At 47.2% G+C, this 26033-nt stretch overlaps 42 non-coding genes across 42 annotated transcripts; all 42 read right to left on the bottom strand.

The window, feature by feature from the left end:
* Positions 1-143: 143 nt before the first annotated feature.
* Positions 144-216, bottom strand: TRNAV-AAC (transfer RNA valine (anticodon AAC)). The gene has a single exon. It is a non-coding gene; the product is annotated as a tRNA-Val (tRNA).
* Positions 217-602: 386 nt separating this feature from the next.
* Positions 603-674, bottom strand: TRNAP-AGG (transfer RNA proline (anticodon AGG)). The gene has a single exon. It is a non-coding gene; the product is annotated as a tRNA-Pro (tRNA).
* A 441-nt stretch (positions 675-1115) lies between these two features.
* Positions 1116-1188, bottom strand: TRNAV-UAC (transfer RNA valine (anticodon UAC)). The gene has a single exon. It is a non-coding gene; the product is annotated as a tRNA-Val (tRNA).
* Positions 1189-1573: 385 nt separating this feature from the next.
* TRNAP-CGG (transfer RNA proline (anticodon CGG)) lies at positions 1574-1645 on the bottom strand. Its single transcript has one exon. It is a non-coding gene; the product is annotated as a tRNA-Pro (tRNA).
* Positions 1646-2582: 937 nt separating this feature from the next.
* On the bottom strand, positions 2583-2694 carry TRNAL-CAA (transfer RNA leucine (anticodon CAA)). The gene is made up of 2 exons: positions 2657-2694; positions 2583-2628 (listed from the first exon to the last, which is right to left on the bottom strand). It is a non-coding gene; the product is annotated as a tRNA-Leu (tRNA).
* A 734-nt stretch (positions 2695-3428) lies between these two features.
* Positions 3429-3500, bottom strand: TRNAP-AGG (transfer RNA proline (anticodon AGG)). The gene has a single exon. It is a non-coding gene; the product is annotated as a tRNA-Pro (tRNA).
* Positions 3501-3941: 441 nt separating this feature from the next.
* On the bottom strand, positions 3942-4014 carry TRNAV-UAC (transfer RNA valine (anticodon UAC)). Its single transcript has one exon. It is a non-coding gene; the product is annotated as a tRNA-Val (tRNA).
* Positions 4015-4399: 385 nt separating this feature from the next.
* Positions 4400-4471, bottom strand: TRNAP-CGG (transfer RNA proline (anticodon CGG)). Its single transcript has one exon. It is a non-coding gene; the product is annotated as a tRNA-Pro (tRNA).
* A 937-nt stretch (positions 4472-5408) lies between these two features.
* On the bottom strand, positions 5409-5520 carry TRNAL-CAA (transfer RNA leucine (anticodon CAA)). Its single transcript has 2 exons — positions 5483-5520; positions 5409-5454 (listed from the first exon to the last, which is right to left on the bottom strand). It is a non-coding gene; the product is annotated as a tRNA-Leu (tRNA).
* A 288-nt stretch (positions 5521-5808) lies between these two features.
* Positions 5809-5881, bottom strand: TRNAV-AAC (transfer RNA valine (anticodon AAC)). Its single transcript has one exon. It is a non-coding gene; the product is annotated as a tRNA-Val (tRNA).
* A 386-nt stretch (positions 5882-6267) lies between these two features.
* On the bottom strand, positions 6268-6339 carry TRNAP-AGG (transfer RNA proline (anticodon AGG)). Its single transcript has one exon. It is a non-coding gene; the product is annotated as a tRNA-Pro (tRNA).
* Positions 6340-6780: 441 nt separating this feature from the next.
* TRNAV-UAC (transfer RNA valine (anticodon UAC)) lies at positions 6781-6853 on the bottom strand. The gene has a single exon. It is a non-coding gene; the product is annotated as a tRNA-Val (tRNA).
* A 385-nt stretch (positions 6854-7238) lies between these two features.
* TRNAP-CGG (transfer RNA proline (anticodon CGG)) lies at positions 7239-7310 on the bottom strand. Its single transcript has one exon. It is a non-coding gene; the product is annotated as a tRNA-Pro (tRNA).
* A 937-nt stretch (positions 7311-8247) lies between these two features.
* Positions 8248-8359, bottom strand: TRNAL-CAA (transfer RNA leucine (anticodon CAA)). Its single transcript has 2 exons — positions 8322-8359; positions 8248-8293 (listed from the first exon to the last, which is right to left on the bottom strand). It is a non-coding gene; the product is annotated as a tRNA-Leu (tRNA).
* A 288-nt stretch (positions 8360-8647) lies between these two features.
* TRNAV-AAC (transfer RNA valine (anticodon AAC)) lies at positions 8648-8720 on the bottom strand. Its single transcript has one exon. It is a non-coding gene; the product is annotated as a tRNA-Val (tRNA).
* A 387-nt stretch (positions 8721-9107) lies between these two features.
* TRNAP-AGG (transfer RNA proline (anticodon AGG)) lies at positions 9108-9179 on the bottom strand. Its single transcript has one exon. It is a non-coding gene; the product is annotated as a tRNA-Pro (tRNA).
* A 441-nt stretch (positions 9180-9620) lies between these two features.
* On the bottom strand, positions 9621-9693 carry TRNAV-UAC (transfer RNA valine (anticodon UAC)). Its single transcript has one exon. It is a non-coding gene; the product is annotated as a tRNA-Val (tRNA).
* Positions 9694-10078: 385 nt separating this feature from the next.
* On the bottom strand, positions 10079-10150 carry TRNAP-CGG (transfer RNA proline (anticodon CGG)). Its single transcript has one exon. It is a non-coding gene; the product is annotated as a tRNA-Pro (tRNA).
* A 937-nt stretch (positions 10151-11087) lies between these two features.
* Positions 11088-11199, bottom strand: TRNAL-CAA (transfer RNA leucine (anticodon CAA)). The gene is made up of 2 exons: positions 11162-11199; positions 11088-11133 (listed from the first exon to the last, which is right to left on the bottom strand). It is a non-coding gene; the product is annotated as a tRNA-Leu (tRNA).
* Positions 11200-11933: 734 nt separating this feature from the next.
* Positions 11934-12005, bottom strand: TRNAP-AGG (transfer RNA proline (anticodon AGG)). The gene has a single exon. It is a non-coding gene; the product is annotated as a tRNA-Pro (tRNA).
* Positions 12006-12446: 441 nt separating this feature from the next.
* TRNAV-UAC (transfer RNA valine (anticodon UAC)) lies at positions 12447-12519 on the bottom strand. Its single transcript has one exon. It is a non-coding gene; the product is annotated as a tRNA-Val (tRNA).
* A 1394-nt stretch (positions 12520-13913) lies between these two features.
* TRNAL-CAA (transfer RNA leucine (anticodon CAA)) lies at positions 13914-14025 on the bottom strand. The gene is made up of 2 exons: positions 13988-14025; positions 13914-13959 (listed from the first exon to the last, which is right to left on the bottom strand). It is a non-coding gene; the product is annotated as a tRNA-Leu (tRNA).
* A 288-nt stretch (positions 14026-14313) lies between these two features.
* TRNAV-AAC (transfer RNA valine (anticodon AAC)) lies at positions 14314-14386 on the bottom strand. Its single transcript has one exon. It is a non-coding gene; the product is annotated as a tRNA-Val (tRNA).
* A 386-nt stretch (positions 14387-14772) lies between these two features.
* Positions 14773-14844, bottom strand: TRNAP-AGG (transfer RNA proline (anticodon AGG)). Its single transcript has one exon. It is a non-coding gene; the product is annotated as a tRNA-Pro (tRNA).
* Positions 14845-15285: 441 nt separating this feature from the next.
* On the bottom strand, positions 15286-15358 carry TRNAV-UAC (transfer RNA valine (anticodon UAC)). The gene has a single exon. It is a non-coding gene; the product is annotated as a tRNA-Val (tRNA).
* Positions 15359-15743: 385 nt separating this feature from the next.
* Positions 15744-15815, bottom strand: TRNAP-CGG (transfer RNA proline (anticodon CGG)). The gene has a single exon. It is a non-coding gene; the product is annotated as a tRNA-Pro (tRNA).
* Positions 15816-16752: 937 nt separating this feature from the next.
* On the bottom strand, positions 16753-16864 carry TRNAL-CAA (transfer RNA leucine (anticodon CAA)). Its single transcript has 2 exons — positions 16827-16864; positions 16753-16798 (listed from the first exon to the last, which is right to left on the bottom strand). It is a non-coding gene; the product is annotated as a tRNA-Leu (tRNA).
* Positions 16865-17152: 288 nt separating this feature from the next.
* Positions 17153-17225, bottom strand: TRNAV-AAC (transfer RNA valine (anticodon AAC)). Its single transcript has one exon. It is a non-coding gene; the product is annotated as a tRNA-Val (tRNA).
* A 386-nt stretch (positions 17226-17611) lies between these two features.
* On the bottom strand, positions 17612-17683 carry TRNAP-AGG (transfer RNA proline (anticodon AGG)). Its single transcript has one exon. It is a non-coding gene; the product is annotated as a tRNA-Pro (tRNA).
* A 441-nt stretch (positions 17684-18124) lies between these two features.
* Positions 18125-18197, bottom strand: TRNAV-UAC (transfer RNA valine (anticodon UAC)). Its single transcript has one exon. It is a non-coding gene; the product is annotated as a tRNA-Val (tRNA).
* Positions 18198-18582: 385 nt separating this feature from the next.
* Positions 18583-18654, bottom strand: TRNAP-CGG (transfer RNA proline (anticodon CGG)). Its single transcript has one exon. It is a non-coding gene; the product is annotated as a tRNA-Pro (tRNA).
* Positions 18655-19591: 937 nt separating this feature from the next.
* TRNAL-CAA (transfer RNA leucine (anticodon CAA)) lies at positions 19592-19703 on the bottom strand. The gene is made up of 2 exons: positions 19666-19703; positions 19592-19637 (listed from the first exon to the last, which is right to left on the bottom strand). It is a non-coding gene; the product is annotated as a tRNA-Leu (tRNA).
* Positions 19704-20437: 734 nt separating this feature from the next.
* Positions 20438-20509, bottom strand: TRNAP-AGG (transfer RNA proline (anticodon AGG)). Its single transcript has one exon. It is a non-coding gene; the product is annotated as a tRNA-Pro (tRNA).
* A 441-nt stretch (positions 20510-20950) lies between these two features.
* Positions 20951-21023, bottom strand: TRNAV-UAC (transfer RNA valine (anticodon UAC)). The gene has a single exon. It is a non-coding gene; the product is annotated as a tRNA-Val (tRNA).
* A 385-nt stretch (positions 21024-21408) lies between these two features.
* TRNAP-CGG (transfer RNA proline (anticodon CGG)) lies at positions 21409-21480 on the bottom strand. Its single transcript has one exon. It is a non-coding gene; the product is annotated as a tRNA-Pro (tRNA).
* Positions 21481-22417: 937 nt separating this feature from the next.
* Positions 22418-22529, bottom strand: TRNAL-CAA (transfer RNA leucine (anticodon CAA)). Its single transcript has 2 exons — positions 22492-22529; positions 22418-22463 (listed from the first exon to the last, which is right to left on the bottom strand). It is a non-coding gene; the product is annotated as a tRNA-Leu (tRNA).
* Positions 22530-22817: 288 nt separating this feature from the next.
* On the bottom strand, positions 22818-22890 carry TRNAV-AAC (transfer RNA valine (anticodon AAC)). Its single transcript has one exon. It is a non-coding gene; the product is annotated as a tRNA-Val (tRNA).
* A 386-nt stretch (positions 22891-23276) lies between these two features.
* On the bottom strand, positions 23277-23348 carry TRNAP-AGG (transfer RNA proline (anticodon AGG)). The gene has a single exon. It is a non-coding gene; the product is annotated as a tRNA-Pro (tRNA).
* Positions 23349-23789: 441 nt separating this feature from the next.
* On the bottom strand, positions 23790-23862 carry TRNAV-UAC (transfer RNA valine (anticodon UAC)). Its single transcript has one exon. It is a non-coding gene; the product is annotated as a tRNA-Val (tRNA).
* A 385-nt stretch (positions 23863-24247) lies between these two features.
* On the bottom strand, positions 24248-24319 carry TRNAP-CGG (transfer RNA proline (anticodon CGG)). Its single transcript has one exon. It is a non-coding gene; the product is annotated as a tRNA-Pro (tRNA).
* Positions 24320-25256: 937 nt separating this feature from the next.
* Positions 25257-25368, bottom strand: TRNAL-CAA (transfer RNA leucine (anticodon CAA)). The gene is made up of 2 exons: positions 25331-25368; positions 25257-25302 (listed from the first exon to the last, which is right to left on the bottom strand). It is a non-coding gene; the product is annotated as a tRNA-Leu (tRNA).
* Positions 25369-25656: 288 nt separating this feature from the next.
* TRNAV-AAC (transfer RNA valine (anticodon AAC)) lies at positions 25657-25729 on the bottom strand. Its single transcript has one exon. It is a non-coding gene; the product is annotated as a tRNA-Val (tRNA).
* Between the last annotated feature and the right edge of the window lie 304 nt (positions 25730-26033).

Genomic DNA, 26033 nt, shown 5'->3' with positions numbered 1-26033 from the left:
GATGGATGCGGATTAATTTGTTTCGTCTTGCAAAAGTAAAGGAAGTTTCCCACGGCTCGCTGGGTTCAAGGACCGCCTCTTCTTAAGCTTGCATTGAGATAATAAGGTTTTAGAGGGTGCACATAAAAGCAGCTCATGCACAGTGTTTCTGCCCGGTCTCAAACCGGGGACCTTTCGCGTGTTAGGCGAACGTGATGACCACTACACTACAGAAACTCACTTGCTGTGTTTTACTGTTAGAGCAAGGTTCCTCTCAAGGATTCTCTCTACTTCTATTCTGCTGTATCAGCAGCCACTCAGAAAGCGAGGAGCAAGTGTGAAAACTGCAGAGATATCAGCCAACATGCTTGCAATTAGACGTATTAAAAATTGACTTATGCAGGCATCGACAGACAAATATCTGATGCCTAAATGCCAGCAAGTACACCTTGGGAAAGCATCACCTGGGACACACACAGACTAAGCATGAAGGCAGAAAAAGCATGGTGATCCATGTTTCTTCTGAGGTTCAAAATATTTTGTGCAACAATGCGGCGAGTGTAATGAGAAATAGTCAGGCATTGTGAGTTTTGAGTAGGATTCGTATGTTTACCTCTGAAAAAGGGCTCGTCCGGGATTTGAACCCGGGACCTCTCGCACCCTAAGCGAGAATCATACCCCTAGACCAACGAGCCGAGGCACACAAGAGTCGCCTTTCGCACCGGCTCCGGGGGTTATTGGCAGCGAGTTAGTGAATGCTTCACCCAAAGCAAGCAACTGCACATGCTGCTCTCTTCTGCAATATGGTTGCTGTCTTTTCCATGGCCGTCATCGAACAAGAAATGAAAATGCCTCTATCCTTCAGACATTTTGTTTGTTCTAGGTGTATGCTCTCGGTGAGGTCAATAAAACCATTTCTGCTCTCATGCCTTGCTTTCATGAAGTAGGCCCAACCTTCAGTACACAAGGACGTGCAAACGAATAGCGCAAACTATCGTCACTTCTCTTTTTGAGCTGTCACTGATGCCCCTGGAGCACAGTACATCACGCTGGTGAGGGATAGACAGCTTCCATTATCTCAGCTTTCCTATAAGTTGAGAAAGTAAATGCAAACTGTGTGAAAAACAGAAAGCTGCTGTTTCTGCCCGGTCTCGAACCAGGGACCTTTCGCGTGTAAAGCGAACGTGATAACCACTACACTACAGAAACAGACACGCTTGCACGAATCTTCTTGGCATGTAGTGGGCTGGAATGCACAGACCAAGGGCCAATGTCCATGAAGCTCAAAGTTGGACCCTCCTTACCCGATCTCTTTCTTTGGAAGAAAGGAACGAGGACCACTTTTATTCCAAAAGGCGATTTTAAAACCATACCTGAAATCACACTAGAAAAACACTTTGCATTTAATTTTCCTACACTGATGGTCCACCCCAGAAAAGCAGTTGCAAAGAAGTCCGGCACTGAAATTCTATACGCCAAAAGTGGGAAATAGCGTAGAGGGAAAGGAACTTTCTCACCATACACGGCGTCTTATAGCATTGAAAAGAAGAAATGGCCCTATATAATAAGCAGCCTAAAAATAATTCCACAGCATGGGCTCGTCCGGGATTTGAACCCGGGACCTCTCGCACCCGAAGCGAGAATCATACCCCTAGACCAACGAGCCTGATTCCCCAGTCGGCATTTTAAGCAATTTCTGATGCGTCTTTCAGAAACAAAGCAGGGCTATTTGGCTGCTCTCTCTCTATGTGAACCACACAAAGTCATGTTTTCTCTCAAGGTGTTGTTTTTTTCACTCTTGCAAGGAAGGGATCAGTCGATATCCTAGCTGCCAGAGAGCAGAAAAAAGGCGCTGATGAGAACTGCAGGCACTTTCTGGCACTTGTACTCCTCTGCAAGTCCTGGACACTTACCCCATAGACTTCCACCCCAGATGCAAGGGAGGGCCTGCCAATTCTTGCTCCTAAGACAGAGGCATTTGATTCTTGGATTCAAACACGCTCACTCAGCGCTCGATCAGGCTCGATCAGGCGAGATTTATATGAGTGGCTCGCAGGACTGAAACACTCACCTGGGAGCCCCAGGGTGGCTGAATTCCCAGTATGGCCATTGTTGGGCAAATCACCTCCTTTCCTCCTGCCTCAATCTAGAATTGGCTGCAAATCACAAGATAGAGTTCAATGTCCGTGTGTACTGCCTACTCCCAGCTACCTCTCTGTCTTCCTTATGTAAATTAAAATTCGCAAGGGGGGACCAATGACAATCTGCTCCTCCCACATAACCAGGAAGCCCTGTTGAACATGTCTGCCTGTGTTGTTGCAGGGACAGTGCCTTCTCCGCCCAAAAGGTGGCAGGAGAGCCTCACAACAAAGATGGGATCAACTGCTTAATGAGAAACCAGCACGGCAGTTTGTGTGATGGAGTGCAAATTTAACGGAAGGTGTGCCTGAGGTGTCCCTTCCAGGAATACATGGAATTGTGATTGAGGGACCAGCCTGATCGTTGGTGGATTTCTCGTCATATGTTACAGGTCCGTGCATAGATTGTGGTGTGTGGGGAATGCACTGCAAAAAACAGGACGATTTAAGGGTGTAAAAGAAACCTGTCAGAAGTGGGATTTGAACCCACGCCTCCATGAGGAGACCAGAAGTCTCAGTTGCACTGAAGATCAAGCTCTCTTGAGTCTGGCGCCTTAGACCACTCGGCCATCCTGACAGCCCTGGGTGTGCACAGATCTGACTCTTCTGACTGCACCTGCCAATGTTTGCACTTACAACGTTCACAGCAATGTCACAAGTGTAAAGACCCCACAATACAACATGGCATGACAAAAAAAAAGCTAGGCACAAGAGCGACCACTGATGGATGCGGATTAATTTGTTTCGTCTTGCAAAAGTAAAGGAAGTTTCCCACGGCTCGCTGGGTTCAAGGACCGCCTCTTCTTAAGCTTGCATTGAGATAATAAGGTTTTAGAGGGTGCACATAAAAGCAGCTCATGCACAGTCTCGAACCGGGGACCATTCACGTGTTAGGCGAACGTGATGACCACTACACTACAGAAACTCACTTGCTGTGTTTTACTGTTAGAGCAAGGTTCCTCTCAAGGATTCTCTCTACTTCTATTCTGCTGTATCAGCAGCCACTCAGAAAGCGAGGAGCAAGTGTGAAAACTGCAGAGATATCAGCCAACATGCTTGCAATTAGACGTATTAAAAATTGACTTATGCAGGCATCGACAGACAAATATCTGATGCCTAAATGCCAGCAAGTACACCTTGGGAAAGCATCACCTGGGACACACACAGACTAAGCATGAAGGCAGAAAAAGCATGGTGATCCATGTTTCTTCTGAGGTTCAAAATATTTTGTGCAACAATGCGGCGAGTGTAATGAGAAATAGTCAGGCATTGTGAGTTTTGAGTAGGATTCGTATGTTTACCTCTGAAAAAGGGCTCGTCCGGGATTTGAACCCGGGACCTCTCGCACCCTAAGCGAGAATCATACCCCTAGACCAACGAGCCGAGGCACACAAGAGTCGCCTTTCGCACCGGCTCCGGGGGTTATTGGCAGCGAGTTAGTGAATGCTTCACCCAAAGCAAGCAACTGCACATGCTGCTCTCTTCTGCAATATGGTTGCTGTCTTTTCCATGGCCGTCATCGAACAAGAAATGAAAATGCCTCTATCCTTCAGACATTTTGTTTGTTCTAGGTGTATGCTCTCGGTGAGGTCAATAAAACCATTTCTGCTCTCATGCCTTGCTTTCATGAAGTAGGCCCAACCTTCAGTACACAAGGACGTGCAAACGAATAGCGCAAACTATCGTCACTTCTCTTTTTGAGCTGTCACTGATGCCCCTGGAGCACAGTACATCACGCTGGTGAGGGATAGACAGCTTCCATTATCTCAGCTTTCCTATAAGTTGAGAAAGTAAATGCAAACTGTGTGAAAAACAGAAAGCTGCTGTTTCTGCCCGGTCTCGAACCAGGGACCTTTCGCGTGTAAAGCGAACGTGATAACCACTACACTACAGAAACAGACACGCTTGCACGAATCTTCTTGGCATGTAGTGGGCTGGAATGCACAGACCAAGGGCCAATGTCCATGAAGCTCAAAGTTGGACCCTCCTTACCCGATCTCTTTCTTTGGAAGAAAGGAACGAGGACCACTTTTATTCCAAAAGGCGATTTTAAAACCATACCTGAAATCACACTAGAAAAACACTTTGCATTTAATTTTCCTACACTGATGGTCCACCCCAGAAAAGCAGTTGCAAAGAAGTCCGGCACTGAAATTCTATACGCCAAAAGTGGGAAATAGCGTAGAGGGAAAGGAACTTTCTCACCATACACGGCGTCTTATAGCATTGAAAAGAAGAAATGGCCCTATATAATAAGCAGCCTAAAAATAATTCCACAGCATGGGCTCGTCCGGGATTTGAACCCGGGACCTCTCGCACCCGAAGCGAGAATCATACCCCTAGACCAACGAGCCTGATTCCCCAGTCGGCATTTTAAGCAATTTCTGATGCGTCTTTCAGAAACAAAGCAGGGCTATTTGGCTGCTCTCTCTCTATGTGAACCACACAAAGTCATGTTTTCTCTCAAGGTGTTGTTTTTTTCACTCTTGCAAGGAAGGGATCAGTCGATATCCTAGCTGCCAGAGAGCAGAAAAAAGGCGCTGATGAGAACTGCAGGCACTTTCTGGCACTTGTACTCCTCTGCAAGTCCTGGACACTTACCCCATAGACTTCCACCCCAGATGCAAGGGAGGGCCTGCCAATTCTTGCTCCTAAGACAGAGGCATTTGATTCTTGGATTCAAACACGCTCACTCAGCGCTCGATCAGGCTCGATCAGGCGAGATTTATATGAGTGGCTCGCAGGACTGAAACACTCACCTGGGAGCCCCAGGGTGGCTGAATTCCCAGTATGGCCATTGTTGGGCAAATCACCTCCTTTCCTCCTGCCTCAATCTAGAATTGGCTGCAAATCACAAGATAGAGTTCAATGTCCGTGTGTACTGCCTACTCCCAGCTACCTCTCTGTCTTCCTTATGTAAATTAAAATTCGCAAGGGGGGACCAATGACAATCTGCTCCTCCCACATAACCAGGAAGCCCTGTTGAACATGTCTGCCTGTGTTGTTGCAGGGACAGTGCCTTCTCCGCCCAAAAGGTGGCAGGAGAGCCTCACAACAAAGATGGGATCAACTGCTTAATGAGAAACCAGCACGGCAGTTTGTGTGATGGAGTGCAAATTTAACGGAAGGTGTGCCTGAGGTGTCCCTTCCAGGAATACATGGAATTGTGATTGAGGGACCAGCCTGATCGTTGGTGGATTTCTCGTCATATGTTACAGGTCCGTGCAAAGATTGTGGTGTGTGGGGAATGCACTGCAAAAAACAGGACGATTTAAGGGTGTAAAAGAAACCTGTCAGAAGTGGGATTTGAACCCACGCCTCCATGAGGAGACCAGAAGTCTCAGTTGCACTGAAGATCAAGCTCTCTTGAGTCTGGCGCCTTAGACCACTCGGCCATCCTGACAGCCCTGGGTGTGTACAGATCTGACTCTTCTGACTGCACCTGCCAATGTTTGCACTTACAACGTTCACAGCAATGTCACAAGTGTAAAGACCCCACAATACAACATGGCATGACAAAAAAAAAGCTAGGCACAAGAGCGACCACTGATGGATGCGGATTAATTTGTTTCGTCTTGCAAAAGTAAAGGAAGTTTGCCACGGCTCGCTGGGTTCAAGGACCGCCTCTTCTTAAGCTTGCATTGAGATAATAAGGTTTTAGAGGGTGCACATAAAAGCAGCTCATGCACAGTGTTTCTGCCCGGTCTCAAACCGGGGACCTTTCGCGTGTTAGGCGAACGTGATGACCACTACACTACAGAAACTCACTTGCTGTGTTTTACTGTTAGAGCAAGGTTCCTCTCAAGGATTCTCTCTACTTCTATTCTGCTGTATCAGCAGCCACTCAGAAAGCGAGGAGCAAGTGTGAAAACTGCAGAGATATCAGCCAACATGCTTGCAATTAGACGTATTAAAAATTGACTTATGCAGGCATCGACAGACAAATATCTGATGCCTAAATGCCAGCAAGTACACCTTGGGAAAGCATCACCTGGGACACACACAGACTAAGCATGAAGGCAGAAAAAGCATGGTGATCCATGTTTCTTCTGAGGTTCAAAATATTTTGTGCAACAATGCGGCGAGTGTAATGAGAAATAGTCAGGCATTGTGAGTTTTGAGTAGGATTCGTATGTTTACCTCTGAAAAAGGGCTCGTCCGGGATTTGAACCCGGGACCTCTCGCACCCTAAGCGAGAATCATACCCCTAGACCAACGAGCCGAGGCACACAAGAGTCGCCTTTCGCACCGGCTCCGGGGGTTATTGGCAGCGAGTTAGTGAATGCTTCACCCAAAGCAAGCAACTGCACATGCTGCTCTCTTCTGCAATATGGTTGCTGTCTTTTCCATGGCCGTCATCGAACAAGAAATGAAAATGCCTCTATCCTTCAGACATTTTGTTTGTTCTAGGTGTATGCTCTCGGTGAGGTCAATAAAACCATTTCTGCTCTCATGCCTTGCTTTCATGAAGTAGGCCCAACCTTCAGTACACAAGGACGTGCAAACGAATAGCGCAAACTATCGTCACTTCTCTTTTTGAGCTGTCACTGATGCCCCTGGAGCACAGTACATCACGCTGGTGAGGGATAGACAGCTTCCATTATCTCAGCTTTCCTATAAGTTGAGAAAGTAAATGCAAACTGTGTGAAAAACAGAAAGCTGCTGTTTCTGCCCGGTCTCGAACCAGGGACCTTTCGCGTGTAAAGCGAACGTGATAACCACTACACTACAGAAACAGACACGCTTGCACGAATCTTCTTGGCATGTAGTGGGCTGGAATGCACAGACCAAGGGCCAATGTCCATGAAGCTCAAAGTTGGACCCTCCTTACCCGATCTCTTTCTTTGGAAGAAAGGAACGAGGACCACTTTTATTCCAAAAGGCGATTTTAAAACCATACCTGAAATCACACTAGAAAAACACTTTGCATTTAATTTTCCTACACTGATGGTCCACCCCAGAAAAGCAGTTGCAAAGAAGTCCGGCACTGAAATTCTATACGCCAAAAGTGGGAAATAGCGTAGAGGGAAAGGAACTTTCTCACCATACACGGCGTCTTATAGCATTGAAAAGAAGAAATGGCCCTATATAATAAGCAGCCTAAAAATAATTCCACAGCATGGGCTCGTCCGGGATTTGAACCCGGGACCTCTCGCACCCGAAGCGAGAATCATACCCCTAGACCAACGAGCCTGATTCCCCAGTCGGCATTTTAAGCAATTTCTGATGCGTCTTTCAGAAACAAAGCAGGGCTATTTGGCTGCTCTCTCTCTATGTGAACCACACAAAGTCATGTTTTCTCTCAAGGTGTTGTTTTTTTCACTCTTGCAAGGAAGGGATCAGTCGATATCCTAGCTGCCAGAGAGCAGAAAAAAGGCGCTGATGAGAACTGCAGGCACTTTCTGGCACTTGTACTCCTCTGCAAGTCCTGGACACTTACCCCATAGACTTCCACCCCAGATGCAAGGGAGGGCCTGCCAATTCTTGCTCCTAAGACAGAGGCATTTGATTCTTGGATTCAAACACGCTCACTCAGCGCTCGATCAGGCTCGATCAGGCGAGATTTATATGAGTGGCTCGCAGGACTGAAACACTCACCTGGGAGCCCCAGGGTGGCTGAATTCCCAGTATGGCCATTGTTGGGCAAATCACCTCCTTTCCTCCTGCCTCAATCTAGAATTGGCTGCAAATCACAAGATAGAGTTCAATGTCCGTGTGTACTGCCTACTCCCAGCTACCTCTCTGTCTTCCTTATGTAAATTAAAATTCGCAAGGGGGGACCAATGACAATCTGCTCCTCCCACATAACCAGGAAGCCCTGTTGAACATGTCTGCCTGTGTTGTTGCAGGGACAGTGCCTTCTCCGCCCAAAAGGTGGCAGGAGAGCCTCACAACAAAGATGGGATCAACTGCTTAATGAGAAACCAGCACGGCAGTTTGTGTGATGGAGTGCAAATTTAACGGAAGGTGTGCCTGAGGTGTCCCTTCCAGGAATACATGGAATTGTGATTGAGGGACCAGCCTGATCGTTGGTGGATTTCTCGTCATATGTTACAGGTCCGTGCAAAGATTGTGGTGTGTGGGGAATGCACTGCAAAAAACAGGACGATTTAAGGGTGTAAAAGAAACCTGTCAGAAGTGGGATTTGAACCCACGCCTCCATGAGGAGACCAGAAGTCTCAGTTGCACTGAAGATCAAGCTCTCTTGAGTCTGGCGCCTTAGACCACTCGGCCATCCTGACAGCCCTGGGTGTGCACAGATCTGACTCTTCTGACTGCACCTGCCAATGTTTGCACTTACAACGTTCACAGCAATGTCACAAGTGTAAAGACCCCACAATACAACATGGCATGACAAAAAAAAAGCTAGGCACAAGAGCGACCACTGATGGATGCGGATTAATTTGTTTCGTCTTGCAAAAGTAAAGGAAGTTTCCCACGGCTCGCTGGGTTCAAGGACCGCCTCTTCTTAAGCTTGCATTGAGATAATAAGGTTTTAGAGGGTGCACATAAAAGCAGCTCATGCACAGTGTTTCTGCCCGGTCTCGAACCGGGGACCTTTCGCGTGTTAGGCGAACGTGATGACCACTACACTACAGAAACTCACTTGCTGTGTTTTACTGTTAGAGCAAGGTTCCTCTCAAGGATTCTCTCTACTTCTATTCTGCTGTATCAGCAGCCACTCAGAAAGCGAGGAGCAAGTGTGAAAACTGCAGAGATATCAGCCAACATGCTTGCAATTAGACGTATTAAAAATTGACTTATGCAGGCATCGACAGACAAATATCTGATGCCTAAATGCCAGCAAGTACACCTTGGGAAAGCATCACCTGGGACACACACAGACTAAGCATGAAGGCAGAAAAAGCATGGTGATCCATGTTTCTTCTGAGGTTCAAAATATTTTGTGCAACAATGCGGCGAGTGTAATGAGAAATAGTCAGGCATTGTGAGTTTTGAGTAGGATTCGTATGTTTACCTCTGAAAAAAGGGCTCGTCCGGGATTTGAACCCGGGACCTCTCGCACCCTAAGCGAGAATCATACCCCTAGACCAACGAGCCGAGTCACACAAGAGTCGCCTTTCGCACCGGCTCCGGGGGTTATTGGCAGCGAGTTAGTGAATGCTTCACCCAAAGCAAGCAACTGCACATGCTGCTCTCTTCTGCAATATGGTTGCTGTCTTTTCCATGGCCGTCATCGAACAAGAAATGAAAATGCCTCTATCCTTCAGACATTTTGTTTGTTCTAGGTGTATGCTCTCGGTGAGGTCAATAAAACCATTTCTGCTCTCATGCCTTGCTTTCATGAAGTAGGCCCAACCTTCAGTACACAAGGACGTGCAAACGAATAGCGCAAACTATCGTCACTTCTCTTTTTGAGCTGTCACTGATGCCCCTGGAGCACAGTACATCACGCTGGTGAGGGATAGACAGCTTCCATTATCTCAGCTTTCCTATAAGTTGAGAGAGTAAATGCAAACTGTGTGAAAAACAGAAAGCTGCTGTTTCTGCCCGGTCTCGAACCAGGGACCTTTCGCGTGTAAAGCGAACGTGATAACCACTACACTACAGAAACAGACACGCTTGCACGAATCTTCTTGGCATGTAGTGGGCTGGAATGCACAGACCAAGGGCCAATGTCCATGAAGCTCAAAGTTGGACCCTCCTTACCCGATCTCTTTCTTTGGAAGAAAGGAACGAGGACCACTTTTATTCCAAAAGGCGATTTTAAAACCATACCTGAAATCACACTAGAAAAACACTTTGCATTTAATTTTCCTACACTGATGGTCCACCCCAGAAAAGCAGTTGCAAAGAAGTCCGGCACTGAAATTCTATACGCCAAAAGTGGGAAATAGCGTAGAGGGAAAGGAACTTTCTCACCATACACGGCGTCTTATAGCATTGAAAAGAAGAAATGGCCCTATATAATAAGCAGCCTAAAAATAATTCCACAGCATGGGCTCGTCCGGGATTTGAACCCGGGACCTCTCGCACCCGAAGCGGGAATCATACCCCTAGACCAACGAGCCTGATTCCCCAGTCGGCATTTTAAGCAATTTCTGATGCGTCTTTCAGAAACAAAGCAGGGCTATTTGGCTGCTCTCTCTCTATGTGAACCACACAAAGTCATGTTTTCTCTCAAGGTGTTGTTTTTTTCACTCTTGCAAGGAAGGGATCAGTCGATATCCTAGCTGCCAGAGAGCAGAAAAAAGGCGCTGATGAGAACTGCAGGCACTTTCTGGCACTTGTACTCCTCTGCAAGTCCTGGACACTTACCCCATAGACTTCCACCCCAGATGCAAGGGAGGGCCTGCCAATTCTTGCTCCTAAGACAGAGGCATTTGATTCTTGGATTCAAACACGCTCACTCAGCGCTCGATCAGGCTCGATCAGGCGAGATTTATATGAGTGGCTCGCAGGACTGAAACACTCACCTGGGAGCCCCAGGGTGGCTGAATTCCCAGTATGGCCATTGTTGGGCAAATCACCTGCTTTCCTCCTGCCTCAATCTAGAATTGGCTGCAAATCACAAGATAGAGTTCAATGTCCGTGTGTACTGCCTACTCCCAGCTACCTCTCTGTCTTCCTTATGTAAATTAAAATTCGCAAGGGGGGACCAATGACAATCTGCTCCTCCCACATAACCAGGAAGCCCTGTTGAACATGTCTGCCTGTGTTGTTGCAGGGACAGTGCCTTCTCCGCCCAAAAGGTGGCAGGAGAGCCTCACAACAAAGATGGGATCAACTGCTTAATGAGAAACCAGCACGGCAGTTTGTGTGATGGAGTGCAAATTTAACGGAAGGTGTGCCTGAGGTGTCCCTTCCAGGAATACATGGAATTGTGATTGAGGGACCAGCCTGATCGTTGGTGGATTTCTCGTCATATGTTACAGGTCCGTGCAAAGATTGTGGTGTGTGGGGAATGCACTGCAAAAAACAGGACGATTTAAGGGTGTAAAAGAAACCTGTCAGAAGTGGGATTTGAACCCACGCCTCCATGAGGAGACCAGAAGTCTCAGTTGCACTGAAGATCAAGCTCTCTTGAGTCTGGCGCCTTAGACCACTCGGCCATCCTGACAGCCCTGGGTGTGCACAGATCTGACTCTTCTGACTGCACCTGCCAATGTTTGCACTTACAACGTTCACAGCAATGTCACAAGTGTAAAGACCCCACAATACAACATGGCATGACAAAAAAAAAGCTAGGCACAAGAGCGACCACTGATGGATGCGGATTAATTTGTTTCGTCTTGCAAAAGTAAAGGAAGTTTCCCACGGCTCGCTGGGTTCAAGGACCGCCTCTTCTTAAGCTTGCATTGAGATAATAAGGTTTTAGAGGGTGCACATAAAAGCAGCTCATGCACAGTCTCGAACCGGGGACCATTCACGTGTTAGGCGAACGTGATGACCACTACACTACAGAAACTCACTTGCTGTGTTTTACTGTTAGAGCAAGGTTCCTCTCAAGGATTCTCTCTACTTCTATTCTGCTGTATCAGCAGCCACTCAGAAAGCGAGGAGCAAGTGTGAAAACTGCAGAGATATCAGCCAACATGCTTGCAATTAGACGTATTAAAAATTGACTTATGCAGGCATCGACAGACAAATATCTGATGCCTAAATGCCAGCAAGTACACCTTGGGAAAGCATCACCTGGGACACACACAGACTAAGCATGAAGGCAGAAAAAGCATGGTGATCCATGTTTCTTCTGAGGTTCAAAATATTTTGTGCAACAATGCGGCGAGTGTAATGAGAAATAGTCAGGCATTGTGAGTTTTGAGTAGGATTCGTATGTTTACCTCTGAAAAAGGGCTCGTCCGGGATTTGAACCCGGGACCTCTCGCACCCTAAGCGAGAATCATACCCCTAGACCAACGAGCCGAGGCACACAAGAGTCGCCTTTCGCACCGGCTCCGGGGGTTATTGGCAGCGAGTTAGTGAATGCTTCACCCAAAGCAAGCAACTGCACATGCTGCTCTCTTCTGCAATATGGTTGCTGTCTTTTCCATGGCCGTCATCGAACAAGAAATGAAAATGCCTCTATCCTTCAGACATTTTGTTTGTTCTAGGTGTATGCTCTCGGTGAGGTCAATAAAACCATTTCTGCTCTCATGCCTTGCTTTCATGAAGTAGGCCCAACCTTCAGTACACAAGGACGTGCAAACGAATAGCGCAAACTATCGTCACTTCTCTTTTTGAGCTGTCACTGATGCCCCTGGAGCACAGTACATCACGCTGGTGAGGGATAGACAGCTTCCATTATCTCAGCTTTCCTATAAGTTGAGAAAGTAAATGCAAACTGTGTGAAAAACAGAAAGCTGCTGTTTCTGCCCGGTCTCGAACCAGGGACCTTTCGCGTGTAAAGCGAACGTGATAACCACTACACTACAGAAACAGACACGCTTGCACGAATCTTCTTGGCATGTAGTGGGCTGGAATGCACAGACCAAGGGCCAATGTCCATGAAGCTCAAAGTTGGACCCTCCTTACCCGATCTCTTTCTTTGGAAGAAAGGAACGAGGACCACTTTTATTCCAAAAGGCGATTTTAAAACCATACCTGAAATCACACTAGAAAAACACTTTGCATTTAATTTTCCTACACTGATGGTCCACCCCAGAAAAGCAGTTGCAAAGAAGTCCGGCACTGAAATTCTATACGCCAAAAGTGGGAAATAGCGTAGAGGGAAAGGAACTTTCTCACCATACACGGCGTCTTATAGCATTGAAAAGAAGAAATGGCCCTATATAATAAGCAGCCTAAAAATAATTCCACAGCATGGGCTCGTCCGGGATTTGAACCCGGGACCTCTCGCACCCGAAGCGAGAATAATACCCCTAGACCAACGAGCCTGATTCCCCAGTCGGCATTTTAAGCAATTTCTGATGCGTCTTTCAGAAACAAAGCAGGGCTATTTGGCTGCTCTCTCTCTATGTGAACCACACAAAGTCATGTTTTCTCTCAAGGTGTTGTTTTTTTCACTCTTGCAAGGAAGGGATCAGTCGATATCCTAGCTGCCAGAGAGCAGAAAAAAGGCGCTGATGAGAACTGCAGGCACTTTCTGGCACTTGTACTCCTCTGCAAGTCCTGGACACTTACCCCATAGACTTCCACCCCAGATGCAAGGGAGGGCCTGCCAATTCTTGCTCCTAAGACAGAGGCATTTGATTCTTGGATTCAAACACGCTCACTCAGCGCTCGATCAGGCTCGATCAGGCGAGATTTATATGAGTGGCTCGCAGGACTGAAACACTCACCTGGGAGCCCCAGGGTGGCTGAATTCCCAGTATGGCCATTGTTGGGCAAATCACCTCCTTTCCTCCTGCCTCAATCTAGAATTGGCTGCAAATCACAAGATAGAGTTCAATGTCCGTGTGTACTGCCTACTCCCAGCTACCTCTCTGTCTTCCTTATGTAAATTAAAATTCGCAAGGGGGGACCAATGACAATCTGCTCCTCCCACATAACCAGGAAGCCCTGTTGAACATGTCTGCCTGTGTTGTTGCAGGGACAGTGCCTTCTCCGCCCAAAAGGTGGCAGGAGAGCCTCACAACAAAGATGGGATCAACTGCTTAATGAGAAACCAGCACGGCAGTTTGTGTGATGGAGTGCAAATTTAACGGAAGGTGTGCCTGAGGTGTCCCTTCCAGGAATACATGGAATTGTGATTGAGGGACCAGCCTGATCGTTGGTGGATTTCTCGTCATATGTTACAGGTCCGTGCAAAGATTGTGGTGTGTGGGGAATGCACTGCAAAAAACAGGACGATTTAAGGGTGTAAAAGAAACCTGTCAGAAGTGGGATTTGAACCCACGCCTCCATGAGGAGACCAGAAGTCTCAGTTGCACTGAAGATCAAGCTCTCTTGAGTCTGGCGCCTTAGACCACTCGGCCATCCTGACAGCCCTGGGTGTGCACAGATCTGACTCTTCTGACTGCACCTGCCAATGTTTGCACTTACAACGTTCACAGCAATGTCACAAGTGTAAAGACCCCACAATACAACATGGCATGACAAAAAAAAAGCTAGGCACAAGAGCGACCACTGATGGATGCAGGTTAATTTGTTTCGTCTTGCAAAAGTAAAGGAAGTTTCCCACGGCTCGCTGGGTTCAAGGACCGCCTCTTCTTAAGCTTGCATTGAGATAATAAGGTTTTAGAGGGTGCACATAAAAGCAGCTCATGCACAGTGTTTCTGCCCGGTCTCGAACCGGGGACCTTTCGCGTGTTAGGCGAACGTGATGACCACTACACTACAGAAACTCACTTGCTGTGTTTTACTGTTAGAGCAAGGTTCCTCTCAAGGATTCTCTCTACTTCTATTCTGCTGTATCAGCAGCCACTCAGAAAGCGAGGAGCAAGTGTGAAAACTGCAGAGATATCAGCCAACATGCTTGCAATTAGACGTATTAAAAATTGACTTATGCAGGCATCGACAGACAAATATCTGATGCCTAAATGCCAGCAAGTACACCTTGGGAAAGCATCACCTGGGACACACACAGACTAAGCATGAAGGCAGAAAAAGCATGGTGATCCATGTTTCTTCTGAGGTTCAAAATATTTTGTGCAACAATGCGGCGAGTGTAATGAGAAATAGTCAGGCATTGTGAGTTTTGAGTAGGATTCGTATGTTTACCTCTGAAAAAGGGCTCGTCCGGGATTTGAACCCGGGACCTCTCGCACCCTAAGCGAGAATCATACCCCTAGACCAACGAGCCGAGGCACACAAGAGTCGCCTTTCGCACCGGCTCCGGGGGTTATTGGCAGCGAGTTAGTGAATGCTTCACCCAAAGCAAGCAACTGCACATGCTGCTCTCTTCTGCAATATGGTTGCTGTCTTTTCCATGGCCGTCATCGAACAAGAAATGAAAATGCCTCTATCCTTCAGACATTTTGTTTGTTCTAGGTGTATGCTCTCGGTGAGGTCAATAAAACCATTTCTGCTCTCATGCCTTGCTTTCATGAAGTAGGCCCAACCTTCAGTACACAAGGACGTGCAAACGAATAGCGCAAACTATCGTCACTTCTCTTTTTGAGCTGTCACTGATGCCCCTGGAGCACAGTACATCACGCTGGTGAGGGATAGACAGCTTCCATTATCTCAGCTTTCCTATAAGTTGAGAGAGTAAATGCAAACTGTGTGAAAAACAGAAAGCTGCTGTTTCTGCCCGGTCTCGAACCAGGGACCTTTCGCGTGTAAAGCGAACGTGATAACCACTACACTACAGAAACAGACACGCTTGCACGAATCTTCTTGGCATGTAGTGGGCTGGAATGCACAGACCAAGGGCCAATGTCCATGAAGCTCAAAGTTGGACCCTCCTTACCCGATCTCTTTCTTTGGAAGAAAGGAACGAGGACCACTTTTATTCCAAAAGGCGATTTTAAAACCATACCTGAAATCACACTAGAAAAACACTTTGCATTTAATGTTCCTACACTGATGGTCCACCCCAGAAAAGCAGTTGCAAAGAAGTCCGGCACTGAAATTCTATACGCCAAAAGTGGGAAATAGCGTAGAGGGAAAGGAACTTTCTCACCATACACGGCGTCTTATAGCATTGAAAAGAAGAAATGGCCCTATATAATAAGCAGCCTAAAAATAATTCCACAGCATGGGCTCGTCCGGGATTTGAACCCGGGACCTCTCGCACCCGAAGCGAGAATCATACCCCTAGACCAACGAGCCTGATTCCCCAGTCGGCATTTTAAGCAATTTCTGATGCGTCTTTCAGAAACAAAGCAGGGCTATTTGGCTGCTCTCTCTCTATGTGAACCACACAAAGTCATGTTTTCTCTCAAGGTGTTGTTTTTTTCACTCTTGCAAGGAAGGGATCAGTCGATATCCTAGCTGCCAGAGAGCAGAAAAAAGGCGCTGATGAGAACTGCAGGCACTTTCTGGCACTTGTACTCCTCTGCAAGTCCTGGACACTTACCCCATAGACTTCCACCCCAGATGCAAGGGAGGGCCTGCCAATTCTTGCTCCTAAGACAGAGGCATTTGATTCTTGGATTCAAACACGCTCACTCAGCGCTCGATCAGGCTCGATCAGGCGAGATTTATATGAGTGGCTCGCAGGACTGAAACACTCACCTGGGAGCCCCAGGGTGGCTGAATTCCCAGTATGGCCATTGTTGGGCAAATCACCTCCTTTCCTCCTGCCTCAATCTAGAATTGGCTGCAAATCACAAGATAGAGTTCAATGTCCGTGTGTACTGCCTACTCCCAGCTACCTCTCTGTCTTCCTTATGTAAATTAAAATTCGCAAGGGGGGACCAATGACAATCTGCTCCTCCCACATAACCAGGAAGCCCTGTTGAACATGTCTGCCTGTGTTGTTGCAGGGACAGTGCCTTCTCCGCCCAAAAGGTGGCAGGAGAGCCTCACAACAAAGATGGGATCAACTGCTTAATGAGAAACCAGCACGGCAGTTTGTGTGATGGAGTGCAAATTTAACGGAAGGTGTGCCTGAGGTGTCCCTTCCAGGAATACATGGAATTGTGATTGAGGGACCAGCCTGATCGTTGGTGGATTTCTCGTCATATGTTACAGGTCCGTGCAAAGATTGTGGTGTGTGGGGAATGCACTGCAAAAAACAGGACGATTTAAGGGTGTAAAAGAAACCTGTCAGAAGTGGGATTTGAACCCACGCCTCCATGAGGAGACCAGAAGTCTCAGTTGCACTGAAGATCAAGCTCTCTTGAGTCTGGCGCCTTAGACCACTCGGCCATCCTGACAGCCCTGGGTGTGCACAGATCTGACTCTTCTGACTGCACCTGCCAATGTTTGCACTTACAACGTTCACAGCAATGTCACAAGTGTAAAGACCCCACAATACAACATGGCATGACAAAAAAAAAGCTAGGCACAAGAGCGACCACTGATGGATGCGGATTAATTTGTTTCGTCTTGCAAAAGTAAAGGAAGTTTCCCACGGCTCGCTGGGTTCAAGGACCGCCTCTTCTTAAGCTTGCATTGAGATAATAAGGTTTTAGAGGGTGCACATAAAAGCAGCTCATGCACAGTGTTTCTGCCCGGTCTCAAACCGGGGACCTTTCGCGTGTTAGGCGAACGTGATGACCACTACACTACAGAAACTCACTTGCTGTGTTTTACTGTTAGAGCAAGGTTCCTCTCAAGGATTCTCTCTACTTCTATTCTGCTGTATCAGCAGCCACTCAGAAAGCGAGGAGCAAGTGTGAAAACTGCAGAGATATCAGCCAACATGCTTGCAATTAGACGTATTAAAAATTGACTTATGCAGGCATCGACAGACAAATATCTGATGCCTAAATGCCAGCAAGTACACCTTGGGAAAGCATCACCTGGGACACACACAGACTAAGCATGAAGGCAGAAAAAGCATGGTGATCCATGTTTCTTCTGAGGTTCAAAATATTTTGTGCAACAATGCGGCGAGTGTAATGAGAAATAGTCAGGCATTGTGAGTTTTGAGTAGGATTCGTATGTTTACCTCTGAAAAAGGGCTCGTCCGGGATTTGAACCCGGGACCTCTCGCACCCTAAGCGAGAATCATACCCCTAGACCAACGAGCCGAGGCACACAAGAGTCGCCTTTCGCACCGGCTCCGGGGGTTATTGGCAGCGAGTTAGTGAATGCTTCACCCAAAGCAAGCAACTGCACATGCTGCTCTCTTCTGCAATATGGTTGCTGTCTTTTCCATGGCCGTCATCGAACAAGAAATGAAAATGCCTCTATCCTTCAGACATTTTGTTTGTTCTAGGTGTATGCTCTCGGTGAGGTCAATAAAACCATTTCTGCTCTCATGCCTTGCTTTCATGAAGTAGGCCCAACCTTCAGTACACAAGGACGTGCAAACGAATAGCGCAAACTATCGTCACTTCTCTTTTTGAGCTGTCACTGATGCCCCTGGAGCACAGTACATCACGCTGGTGAGGGATAGACAGCTTCCATTATCTCAGCTTTCCTATAAGTTGAGAAAGTAAATGCAAACTGTGTGAAAAACAGAAAGCTGCTGTTTCTGCCCGGTCTCGAACCAGGGACCTTTCGCGTGTAAAGCGAACGTGATAACCACTACACTACAGAAACAGACACGCTTGCACGAATCTTCTTGGCATGTAGTGGGCTGGAATGCACAGACCAAGGGCCAATGTCCATGAAGCTCAAAGTTGGACCCTCCTTACCCGATCTCTTTCTTTGGAAGAAAGGAACGAGGACCACTTTTATTCCAAAAGGCGATTTTAAAACCATACCTGAAATCACACTAGAAAAACACTTTGCATTTAATTTTCCTACACTGATGGTCCACCCCAGAAAAGCAGTTGCAAAGAAGTCCGGCACTGAAATTCTATACGCCAAAAGTGGGAAATAGCGTAGAGGGAAAGGAACTTTCTCACCATACACGGCGTCTTATAGCATTGAAAAGAAGAAATGGCCCTATATAATAAGCAGCCTAAAAATAATTCCACAGCATGGGCTCGTCCGGGATTTGAACCCGGGACCTCTCGCACCCGAAGCGAGAATCATACCCCTAGACCAACGAGCCTGATTCCCCAGTCGGCATTTTAAGCAATTTCTGATGCGTCTTTCAGAAACAAAGCAGGGCTATTTGGCTGCTCTCTCTCTATGTGAACCACACAAAGTCATGTTTTCTCTCAAGGTGTTGTTTTTTTCACTCTTGCAAGGAAGGGATCAGTCGATATCCTAGCTGCCAGAGAGCAGAAAAAAGGCGCTGATGAGAACTGCAGGCACTTTCTGGCACTTGTACTCCTCTGCAAGTCCTGGACACTTACCCCATAGACTTCCACCCCAGATGCAAGGGAGGGCCTGCCAATTCTTGCTCCTAAGACAGAGGCATTTGATTCTTGGATTCAAACACGCTCACTCAGCGCTCGATCAGGCTCGATCAGGCGAGATTTATATGAGTGGCTCGCAGGACTGAAACACTCACCTGGGAGCCCCAGGGTGGCTGAATTCCCAGTATGGCCATTGTTGGGCAAATCACCTCCTTTCCTCCTGCCTCAATCTAGAATTGGCTGCAAATCACAAGATAGAGTTCAATGTCCGTGTGTACTGCCTACTCCCAGCTACCTCTCTGTCTTCCTTATGTAAATTAAAATTCGCAAGGGGGGACCAATGACAATCTGCTCCTCCCACATAACCAGGAAGCCCTGTTGAACATGTCTGCCTGTGTTGTTGCAGGGACAGTGCCTTCTCCGCCCAAAAGGTGGCAGGAGAGCCTCACAACAAAGATGGGATCAACTGCTTAATGAGAAACCAGCACGGCAGTTTGTGTGATGGAGTGCAAATTTAACGGAAGGTGTGCCTGAGGTGTCCCTTCCAGGAATACATGGAATTGTGATTGAGGGACCAGCCTGATCGTTGGTGGATTTCTCGTCATATGTTACAGGTCCGTGCATAGATTGTGGTGTGTGGGGAATGCACTGCAAAAAACAGGACGATTTAAGGGTGTAAAAGAAACCTGTCAGAAGTGGGATTTGAACCCACGCCTCCATGAGGAGACCAGAAGTCTCAGTTGCACTGAAGATCAAGCTCTCTTGAGTCTGGCGCCTTAGACCACTCGGCCATCCTGACAGCCCTGGGTGTGCACAGATCTGACTCTTCTGACTGCACCTGCCAATGTTTGCACTTACAACGTTCACAGCAATGTCACAAGTGTAAAGACCCCACAATACAACATGGCATGACAAAAAAAAAGCTAGGCACAAGAGCGACCACTGATGGATGCGGATTAATTTGTTTCGTCTTGCAAAAGTAAAGGAAGTTTCCCACGGCTCGCTGGGTTCAAGGACCGCCTCTTCTTAAGCTTGCATTGAGATAATAAGGTTTTAGAGGGTGCACATAAAAGCAGCTCATGCACAGTCTCGAACCGGGGACCATTCACGTGTTAGGCGAACGTGATGACCACTACACTACAGAAACTCACTTGCTGTGTTTTACTGTTAGAGCAAGGTTCCTCTCAAGGATTCTCTCTACTTCTATTCTGCTGTATCAGCAGCCACTCAGAAAGCGAGGAGCAAGTGTGAAAACTGCAGAGATATCAGCCAACATGCTTGCAATTAGACGTATTAAAAATTGACTTATGCAGGCATCGACAGACAAATATCTGATGCCTAAATGCCAGCAAGTACACCTTGGGAAAGCATCACCTGGGACACACACAGACTAAGCATGAAGGCAGAAAAAGCATGGTGATCCATGTTTCTTCTGAGGTTCAAAATATTTTGTGCAACAATGCGGCGAGTGTAATGAGAAATAGTCAGGCATTGTGAGTTTTGAGTAGGATTCGTATGTTTACCTCTGAAAAAGGGCTCGTCCGGGATTTGAACCCGGGACCTCTCGCACCCTAAGCGAGAATCATACCCCTAGACCAACGAGCCGAGGCACACAAGAGTCGCCTTTCGCACCGGCTCCGGGGGTTATTGGCAGCGAGTTAGTGAATGCTTCACCCAAAGCAAGCAACTGCACATGCTGCTCTCTTCTGCAATATGGTTGCTGTCTTTTCCATGGCCGTCATCGAACAAGAAATGAAAATGCCTCTATCCTTCAGACATTTTGTTTGTTCTAGGTGTATGCTCTCGGTGAGGTCAATAAAACCATTTCTGCTCTCATGCCTTGCTTTCATGAAGTAGGCCCAACCTTCAGTACACAAGGACGTGCAAACGAATAGCGCAAACTATCGTCACTTCTCTTTTTGAGCTGTCACTGATGCCCCTGGAGCACAGTACATCACGCTGGTGAGGGATAGACAGCTTCCATTATCTCAGCTTTCCTATAAGTTGAGAAAGTAAATGCAAACTGTGTGAAAAACAGAAAGCTGCTGTTTCTGCCCGGTCTCGAACCAGGGACCTTTCGCGTGTAAAGCGAACGTGATAACCACTACACTACAGAAACAGACACGCTTGCACGAATCTTCTTGGCATGTAGTGGGCTGGAATGCACAGACCAAGGGCCAATGTCCATGAAGCTCAAAGTTGGACCCTCCTTACCCGATCTCTTTCTTTGGAAGAAAGGAACGAGGACCACTTTTATTCCAAAAGGCGATTTTAAAACCATACCTGAAATCACACTAGAAAAACACTTTGCATTTAATTTTCCTACACTGATGGTCCACCCCAGAAAAGCAGTTGCAAAGAAGTCCGGCACTGAAATTCTATACGCCAAAAGTGGGAAATAGCGTAGAGGGAAAGGAACTTTCTCACCATACACGGCGTCTTATAGCATTGAAAAGAAGAAATGGCCCTATATAATAAGCAGCCTAAAAATAATTCCACAGCATGGGCTCGTCCGGGATTTGAACCCGGGACCTCTCGCACCCGAAGCGAGAATCATACCCCTAGACCAACGAGCCTGATTCCCCAGTCGGCATTTTAAGCAATTTCTGATGCGTCTTTCAGAAACAAAGCAGGGCTATTTGGCTGCTCTCTCTCTATGTGAACCACACAAAGTCATGTTTTCTCTCAAGGTGTTGTTTTTTTCACTCTTGCAAGGAAGGGATCAGTCGATATCCTAGCTGCCAGAGAGCAGAAAAAAGGCGCTGATGAGAACTGCAGGCACTTTCTGGCACTTGTACTCCTCTGCAAGTCCTGGACACTTACCCCATAGACTTCCACCCCAGATGCAAGGGAGGGCCTGCCAATTCTTGCTCCTAAGACAGAGGCATTTGATTCTTGGATTCAAACACGCTCACTCAGCGCTCGATCAGGCTCGATCAGGCGAGATTTATATGAGTGGCTCGCAGGACTGAAACACTCACCTGGGAGCCCCAGGGTGGCTGAATTCCCAGTATGGCCATTGTTGGGCAAATCACCTCCTTTCCTCCTGCCTCAATCTAGAATTGGCTGCAAATCACAAGATAGAGTTCAATGTCCGTGTGTACTGCCTACTCCCAGCTACCTCTCTGTCTTCCTTATGTAAATTAAAATTCGCAAGGGGGGACCAATGACAATCTGCTCCTCCCACATAACCAGGAAGCCCTGTTGAACATGTCTGCCTGTGTTGTTGCAGGGACAGTGCCTTCTCCGCCCAAAAGGTGGCAGGAGAGCCTCACAACAAAGATGGGATCAACTGCTTAATGAGAAACCAGCACGGCAGTTTGTGTGATGGAGTGCAAATTTAACGGAAGGTGTGCCTGAGGTGTCCCTTCCAGGAATACATGGAATTGTGATTGAGGGACCAGCCTGATCGTTGGTGGATTTCTCGTCATATGTTACAGGTCCGTGCAAAGATTGTGGTGTGTGGGGAATGCACTGCAAAAAACAGGACGATTTAAGGGTGTAAAAGAAACCTGTCAGAAGTGGGATTTGAACCCACGCCTCCATGAGGAGACCAGAAGTCTCAGTTGCACTGAAGATCAAGCTCTCTTGAGTCTGGCGCCTTAGACCACTCGGCCATCCTGACAGCCCTGGGTGTGTACAGATCTGACTCTTCTGACTGCACCTGCCAATGTTTGCACTTACAACGTTCACAGCAATGTCACAAGTGTAAAGACCCCACAATACAACATGGCATGACAAAAAAAAAGCTAGGCACAAGAGCGACCACTGATGGATGCGGATTAATTTGTTTCGTCTTGCAAAAGTAAAGGAAGTTTGCCACGGCTCGCTGGGTTCAAGGACCGCCTCTTCTTAAGCTTGCATTGAGATAATAAGGTTTTAGAGGGTGCACATAAAAGCAGCTCATGCACAGTGTTTCTGCCCGGTCTCAAACCGGGGACCTTTCGCGTGTTAGGCGAACGTGATGACCACTACACTACAGAAACTCACTTGCTGTGTTTTACTGTTAGAGCAAGGTTCCTCTCAAGGATTCTCTCTACTTCTATTCTGCTGTATCAGCAGCCACTCAGAAAGCGAGGAGCAAGTGTGAAAACTGCAGAGATATCAGCCAACATGCTTGCAATTAGACGTATTAAAAATTGACTTATGCAGGCATCGACAGACAAATATCTGATGCCTAAATGCCAGCAAGTACACCTTGGGAAAGCATCACCTGGGACACACACAGACTAAGCATGAAGGCAGAAAAAGCATGGTGATCCATGTTTCTTCTGAGGTTCAAAATATTTTGTGCAACAATGCGGCGAGTGTAATGAGAAATAGTCAGGCATTGTGAGTTTTGAGTAGGATTCGTATGTTTACCTCTGAAAAAGGGCTCGTCCGGGATTTGAACCCGGGACCTCTCGCACCCTAAGCGAGAATCATACCCCTAGACCAACGAGCCGAGGCACACAAGAGTCGCCTTTCGCACCGGCTCCGGGGGTTATTGGCAGCGAGTTAGTGAATGCTTCACCCAAAGCAAGCAACTGCACATGCTGCTCTCTTCTGCAATATGGTTGCTGTCTTTTCCATGGCCGTCATCGAACAAGAAATGAAAATGCCTCTATCCTTCAGACATTTTGTTTGTTCTAGGTGTATGCTCTCGGTGAGGTCAATAAAACCATTTCTGCTCTCATGCCTTGCTTTCATGAAGTAGGCCCAACCTTCAGTACACAAGGACGTGCAAACGAATAGCGCAAACTATCGTCACTTCTCTTTTTGAGCTGTCACTGATGCCCCTGGAGCACAGTACATCACGCTGGTGAGGGATAGACAGCTTCCATTATCTCAGCTTTCCTATAAGTTGAGAAAGTAAATGCAAACTGTGTGAAAAACAGAAAGCTGCTGTTTCTGCCCGGTCTCGAACCAGGGACCTTTCGCGTGTAAAGCGAACGTGATAACCACTACACTACAGAAACAGACACGCTTGCACGAATCTTCTTGGCATGTAGTGGGCTGGAATGCACAGACCAAGGGCCAATGTCCATGAAGCTCAAAGTTGGACCCTCCTTACCCGATCTCTTTCTTTGGAAGAAAGGAACGAGGACCACTTTTATTCCAAAAGGCGATTTTAAAACCATACCTGAAATCACACTAGAAAAACACTTTGCATTTAATTTTCCTACACTGATGGTCCACCCCAGAAAAGCAGTTGCAAAGAAGTCCGGCACTGAAATTCTATACGCCAAAAGTGGGAAATAGCGTAGAGGGAAAGGAACTTTCTCACCATACACGGCGTCTTATAGCATTGAAAAGAAGAAATGGCCCTATATAATAAGCAGCCTAAAAATAATTCCACAGCATGGGCTCGTCCGGGATTTGAACCCGGGACCTCTCGCACCCGAAGCGAGAATCATACCCCTAGACCAACGAGCCTGATTCCCCAGTCGGCATTTTAAGCAATTTCTGATGCGTCTTTCAGAAACAAAGCAGGGCTATTTGGCTGCTCTCTCTCTATGTGAACCACACAAAGTCATGTTTTCTCTCAAGGTGTTGTTTTTTTCACTCTTGCAAGGAAGGGATCAGTCGATATCCTAGCTGCCAGAGAGCAGAAAAAAGGCGCTGATGAGAACTGCAGGCACTTTCTGGCACTTGTACTCCTCTGCAAGTCCTGGACACTTACCCCATAGACTTCCACCCCAGATGCAAGGGAGGGCCTGCCAATTCTTGCTCCTAAGACAGAGGCATTTGATTCTTGGATTCAAACACGCTCACTCAGCGCTCGATCAGGCTCGATCAGGCGAGATTTATATGAGTGGCTCGCAGGACTGAAACACTCACCTGGGAGCCCCAGGGTGGCTGAATTCCCAGTATGGCCATTGTTGGGCAAATCACCTCCTTTCCTCCTGCCTCAATCTAGAATTGGCTGCAAATCACAAGATAGAGTTCAATGTCCGTGTGTACTGCCTACTCCCAGCTACCTCTCTGTCTTCCTTATGTAAATTAAAATTCGCAAGGGGGGACCAATGACAATCTGCTCCTCCCACATAACCAGGAAGCCCTGTTGAACATGTCTGCCTGTGTTGTTGCAGGGACAGTGCCTTCTCCGCCCAAAAGGTGGCAGGAGAGCCTCACAACAAAGATGGGATCAACTGCTTAATGAGAAACCAGCACGGCAGTTTGTGTGATGGAGTGCAAATTTAACGGAAGGTGTGCCTGAGGTGTCCCTTCCAGGAATACATGGAATTGTGATTGAGGGACCAGCCTGATCGTTGGTGGATTTCTCGTCATATGTTACAGGTCCGTGCAAAGATTGTGGTGTGTGGGGAATGCACTGCAAAAAACAGGACGATTTAAGGGTGTAAAAGAAACCTGTCAGAAGTGGGATTTGAACCCACGCCTCCATGAGGAGACCAGAAGTCTCAGTTGCACTGAAGATCAAGCTCTCTTGAGTCTGGCGCCTTAGACCACTCGGCCATCCTGACAGCCCTGGGTGTGCACAGATCTGACTCTTCTGACTGCACCTGCCAATGTTTGCACTTACAACGTTCACAGCAATGTCACAAGTGTAAAGACCCCACAATACAACATGGCATGACAAAAAAAAAGCTAGGCACAAGAGCGACCACTGATGGATGCGGATTAATTTGTTTCGTCTTGCAAAAGTAAAGGAAGTTTCCCACGGCTCGCTGGGTTCAAGGACCGCCTCTTCTTAAGCTTGCATTGAGATAATAAGGTTTTAGAGGGTGCACATAAAAGCAGCTCATGCACAGTGTTTCTGCCCGGTCTCGAACCGGGGACCTTTCGCGTGTTAGGCGAACGTGATGACCACTACACTACAGAAACTCACTTGCTGTGTTTTACTGTTAGAGCAAGGTTCCTCTCAAGGATTCTCTCTACTTCTATTCTGCTGTATCAGCAGCCACTCAGAAAGCGAGGAGCAAGTGTGAAAACTGCAGAGATATCAGCCAACATGCTTGCAATTAGACGTATTAAAAATTGACTTATGCAGGCATCGACAGACAAATATCTGATGCCTAAATGCCAGCAAGTACACCTTGGGAAAGCATCACCTGGGACACACACAGACTAAGCATGAAGGCAGAAAAAGCATGGTGATCCATGTTTCTTCTGAGGTTCAAAATATTTT

Source organism: Triturus cristatus, chromosome 10 (assembly GCF_964204655.1).
Source record: "Triturus cristatus chromosome 10, aTriCri1.1, whole genome shotgun sequence".
Taxonomy (NCBI): Eukaryota; Metazoa; Chordata; class Amphibia; order Caudata; family Salamandridae; genus Triturus; species Triturus cristatus.
The sequence above is the reverse complement of the archived record's forward strand: the minus strand, read 5'-3'. Positions and strand labels throughout refer to the sequence as shown.